The following is a 6,327-nucleotide window of genomic DNA, read 5'->3' on the forward strand; positions in this document are numbered from 1 at the left end:
AGGGACTGACAAACTGCATTGGATGAGAAAGGATAGATTATTCTGAACAGAATATGTAGTGACCAAAGATTGGTTAGCACACTTCAGAAAATGTCATGCATACAGACATCAAATGTTAATGGAATTTCTTATTTTCACACCCTACACCAAAGTGCAATTAAGGGTTACTCCAGCACAGTTCATCTGGTTCAAATCAATTTGTCTGGTTACTCCTCTTTCACCTCAAGACCTGTCCAGTTAGAGAACTAAGACCTACTGTTAAGGTGAATACCTGCTGACTTACAATAGATTAATCCTTTCCATTTATCGTTTACCTCCTCTTTCTTTTTTATACTTTCACACAGCGGAGACTGTACACATCAAAGCAGTACAGGAGGAATAACACAGTTCCATAGCATTCTGACCTCAATAAATATAAGATATAGGGATACCAACCACTCATTACGTGATGTTCAAGTTCAGAGTTGTGTAATGACCATCTCCTAGTGCCTGTCTGCCAGACATTTGGGTTCATTCATATTTAATGCATGCATACATTATGTAAAGGAATATGTACTTTGAACTCTCATTATTCCCTATACCCATTTACTCTACATAATTGGTCAATTGAGAGGCGAACACCACACTCCAGCACACATGTTGGAAAAGGAATTTTCATATGCCATTGTCTAAACATACTAAAACCAGCTGCATCTCTAGGAGGAGGAATATAAAGCGCCCAAATGGTTTGTACTTTTCAGAAGAAGTAATTCCTCGGACACCATCCTCTGAAAGGCAATAGTAGGAGTGCCCATGCACCACCCATGTTTTGCCCCTTTGAGCCAATGTAAAGCAAGGCAGAGTATAGCGCAGCTTTGCGTCATTTGGTTACAATCTATGTTGGATTGTAAATCCCACCACTATATCTTGCATCAGGTTTGTGTTAAAAAAATAGTGCAAACTGTGCTTAAAGGTGCATATTTGTCAATCTTTCATGCACTGCAACACAGCAAGCCACCTTGCTTCACTGCATGAAAGGAAAGGGCAGGAATGTGCTGCATTTAACATTCCTGTCCTTTTCTAAGGCTGGTGCACTTCTAGCAGCCTAGCCCTAATGCAAAGACACGTCCGTCATGGTGCAAGGGTGTCTGTGACCTGTGTTGTAGGCAGAAATGTTTTGTACTGGAAGGTACACAAAAACAATCCTGAGAAGGATTTTCCTCTTTCAATGTGTGCAGCACAATACAGCACACATATAAAGAGAAAAAAAGGATAAATAAAGATATTTCTCCTTGTTACGCCTCACCTGGGGAGTTGTTGCATTTTGACACATTCCCAGACTGATCACTAATGGTGAGTCTGGACATGCACCAAAATTCAATGTTGGATTTGTGGAAACAACTGGGCAATATAAAACATAAGTGAGATATACCAAGCCATGCAAGGCCACTTTGCATTGCCCCGCATGGCATGCTAAATCTAATTGCGTTACTCTGCCTCAGAGAGGCATTCCATGGGTGGAGCATGGGTGTTCCCACGCATTCAGCCAGGGATTTACCATGAGTTAGCATAGAGTGCAGAGGTGTATAGTGGAGTGATGTAGAGTAGAGTAAAGTGTAATAGCTTAGAGTGGACTGGAGTAGAGTGGACTGGCATAGAATGGAGTGACGTAGAGTGGACTCTGGTAATTGAAATAGATGTATTAGGAAAATGTGTGAACGGATGTAACAGTGATGTGTCAGGAATATATATAACCTCTTGTCCTCCAGTCCCTGTCCCTTTTCTTACTAATGAGGTGTTACTCCTCTAGAGACAGAAAAAAAGAATAGGAAATGATGTAGGGTGACCCTCCCCATAAGCACACAGCCTATAAAGGTACACTCTTCCCAGCATTCCTCCTGTTTTCTGTCTCCATTAGATGGGGAAGGAGGACATAAGGCTTCGACAGGGCAGGAGCCGCAATGGGAAATATTTTGGAGTTGACTTACCTGGTGGTGGCCTCTTCCTGAATTAGGCACCCCAAGTAGGTCTCTGGAAGACAGCGTGTGAAGCATCAATCAGTACTGCCGGCATCACAAAACATTCTTGCGAGCCTCGACAATAGTAAATAATCCAGGCATTATAAGGTGAAAATAGTAATTTGAAGGCATATGTATGAATAGTGTAAGTAGTGGTAAAGTTATACATTTGAAAAAGACATAGTTACATATTGTGCTATGATTTACCACATTCGGTTTGCGGTATTCCGTGGTACATGCGGGTAAGAAGTCAGTATGTGATTGGCTAATGGCTGTGTTTAACACAAAAAAAAGTCAGGCATCTAATTTTCAGCACATTTTGTCTGAGTTCTCTGTTAACGTCTTAGATATATTAAGTAGCAGGTTTTATTGTTGTTTCACTACCAATTACCACTTTATCCCACTACCTATTACCACTATGTAATAGGTAGAAAAATGTATTTATATGCTTCTATATATTTTTCAAATATGTTTTTAAGTAGTTTGGCAATTTGTAGGTTCTAGACCGCACTCTGTAGACTTTTTGTGCATTTTTTAATATATTGAAAATAGAAAATACACTATAGTCTATATATTTTTAATTTTTGTTGCATTGTTTTTTTCAATTTATTTTAAGGACTGCTGTACTACATCAGTGATGTCATCAGTGATGTCATTTGAGATGTCATCAGTGATGTCATCAGTGATGTCACTGACCATGTCATGAGTGATGTAATATGTGACGTCATCAGCAGTGCATTGCGGGGAAAATGACCAGCTAACTATAACGCCCCTGAAACCTATGGTTTTTTCAGTGAATTTCTAAGGTTTTTTAAATGCCAATTCCTAACTATAACGCCCCTGAAACCTTTGGTTTTTTCAGTGAATTTCAAAGGTTTTTTAAATGGCAATTCCTAACTATAACGTATCTCTAAAGATATCATGTTTAATGATTTTGATTGGATATCTATATTTTTCAAATTCAGTGTGTCAATTTAATTAATTATGTTTTTGTTAAAATACTTTTTTATCACCATTTTTTAAACTTATTTTTTCAATTAATTCTTTTAAAAATTCAAAAATATTATTTGAATTTAACGGGTTTTTCAAACATATTTTTTCATATTTTTCCAAATATTTTTTTAACTATATGTTCAAAACTTTATTTTATATATTTTGTTTCCATGTTTTTGGATCCGCGCACCCTATGCGCAACGTTCTCGATCCCTACGCGATAGCATCCGCGCATGGTATGCGTTGGGTACATGTTTTGTGCGCGATCGCAATGCGACCGGTACACGACTCCCAGCCTATACGCGACACGTTCGATGTACGTAACTTGACGTTTACGCGCTTCCGCGATGCGTCATCTGCGTCTATGACACGGTAGGTGCGCGGATACCGCGAAATATTTAACATTTAAAAAAACATATATGTATTTCATGTAAATATTAATTGAAGACAAACTCTGAACTACTCTTAAAAGTAATATATTTGTACATCTAATCCTATATTTCTTTTTAATTCAATTTTGCGGATGCGCGCTGGGTGCGTGCTGCGTATGCGCAGGGTGCGCGGATCCCATGTGACCTGCAAAAAAAGAGATTTGATTGGTTCATTACACTTCCTCTTCTAACTATTGAAAGACCCCACCCAATTCAATCATTCTTCTTTGACCTTCTTTGGAGGAGCATCTCTTTGCAGAGAAGAAGATTTTTTTAGACTAAGTTTACAATTGGCGCTAACCTTTTTCTACCAAAAATGGCTTCAGGGCAGCAGGCATCACCTGCATCTCCTCATACATCTGAGGATGAATTTTTGTAGGAGACACCACGCACACCATGTTTTTCTTCAGTGGTGTGGAAATTTTTTACTTTTCCCGAGGGGCAAACAAAGACCAATGCCACCTTGGTCACGTGCAAGATTTGCAAAAGAGTGCTGTCGCGAATGGATCCTAACAAGAAATACTCGTACGGCACGGCAAGTATGATGAAACACCGAAGGACCCTTCATCCAAACAATCTTGCACGAGAAGCGTGCAAACGGATGAGAAACACTCCTTTTCTGTATCTGTAAAAAAGAATCACAAATAAATGTATATTAATAACTTTCAAATTTATACTATTCCATTACTGTACAAACACATTGTATATAAATACTGACTAAGAGACTATAGCCCTGAACCCCAAGTGTGACGATGGTTAAAACACTACATGCATAGTGCATACTACTTTGAAGCAGTTCATGCCCTAAAGCCTACCTCACTAAAAGACTACATGCTAACTGACTGAATGATTACAGTACTATAAGGAGACACACAGGGTGTTTGCTAGAAGTGTATGAATACTGACTGGGGAATTGAAGGTGTGAAAGACAACTGTGTAGGTAGTTAGAGGCCTGCATGCATAGTGAATAGGCATTTGAAGCAGTCTATGTGCTAAGGCCTGGCTCACTGCATGAGTACTTGGGAACTGACGGAATGATTAGAGTACAGCAAAGAGAGTGCCTGGGTGAATTTATAAGTGGTTGGCTTTTGACACAGTGAATGGATTTGTACTTGGTACTGAATGGGTCACTAGAGGAGTGCAAAGGGAGTGACAGGATGTTTGCTGGACTATATGGATACTGACTAGGGAATTGAAGATGTGAAAGACAAGTGTATAGTATGTTAGAAGACTGCATGCATACTGCATAGACATTTGAAGCAGTCTATGTGGTAATGTGTGGTTCACAACATGAGTAATTGGAAACTGACTAAATCATCAGACTACTGCTAGGACACTGCCTGGGTAAAACTTTTCAATTTTCAGTTCTGGCACAGTGAAGAGAATAGTTCATGGTACTGCACTTTAGTGTCAAACCCTGACTCATTTTATCAATGCATAAGCAAAGAATAGCTTCTAAAGCTACTAAAACTTGACAACATGACCGATTTTAAAACAGTTATCTGTCAGCAAATACACTATGTTACCAAATGCTTCTATCACAATCCTTACCCAAATGTACACAGACTCACAGTGTGATTTCAGACAAGCAACACTATCCTAGGAGTTTACCAAAACACATTCACTAGTCTAGAAGAGATAAGGGTACTGCACACAATCTACATATTTAAGTACAGCACATTAGTGTCAAAGCATGACTCATTTAATTAATACATAAGCAAAGACTGGCTTCTAAAGCTACTAAAACTTGACAACATGACCGGTTTTAAAACAGTTATCTGTCAGCAAATACACGGTGTTACCAAATGCTTCTATCACAATCCTTACCCAAATGCACACAGACTCAGTGTGATTTTAGACAAGCAACACTATCCTAGAAGTTTACCAAAACTCATTCACTAGTCTGGAAGAGGTAAGGGTACTGCACACAATCTACATATTTAAGTACAGCACATTAGTGTCAAAGCATGACTCATTTAATCAACGCATAAGCAAAGACTGGCTTCTAATGCTACTAAAACTTGACAACATGACAGGTTTTAAAAGAGTTATCTGTCAGCAAATACACGATGTTACCAAATGCTTCTCTCACAGTGGTTCCCAAATGCAAACAGACTCACAGTGTGATTCTAGACAAGCAACACTATCCCTAGCAGCTTACCAAAACTCATTCACTACTGTGCAAGGGGTAAGGAGACTACACACAATCTACATATTAAAGTACAGCACATAACTGTCAAAGCATGAATCATTTTATCAATGCATAAACAGAAACTGGCCTCTAATGCTACTATAACTTGACAACATGACAGGTTTTAAAAAAGTTATCTGTCAGACAATACACGATGTTAACAAATGCTTCTCTCACAGTGGTTCCCAAATGCACATTAACTCACAGTGTGATTATAGACAAACAACACTATCCCTTGCACTATACCAAAACACATTTCTTCATCTAAAAGGAGTACCACATTTTAATATAGAAACATAACTCATTTCACAAATTCATAAACAATGACTGGTTTCTAATTCTACCAAAATATAAAAACAGCACAGTTATCTGTCTGCAAACACATGAAAAACACAAATGCTTATCACAGAATGGTTTCTACATGCACACACACTGTCAATAAGATTGTAGAGAAAAAAAGTACTCCCTACACTTTAGCAGGAGAAATACATTAGTCTGAATAAAATCAAAATAGTCTACATACATCCCCTCACAAGTAAATAACTCACCTTTCAAGTTGTTTTGTCGATTAAGAAGTATATCAGCCACACACCAGATTTTCTTTTACAGAATCTCTGTACTGTGCACCTCTCAGCAAAAACAAAGAACGGAAAAGTTTCCCTTTCATTTTCCACACATAAATTCAAAAGCAAACACACATTTCTATTGGTTAAAC

Source organism: Triturus cristatus, chromosome 4_1 (assembly GCF_964204655.1).
Source record: "Triturus cristatus chromosome 4_1, aTriCri1.1, whole genome shotgun sequence".
Taxonomy (NCBI): Eukaryota; Metazoa; Chordata; class Amphibia; order Caudata; family Salamandridae; genus Triturus; species Triturus cristatus.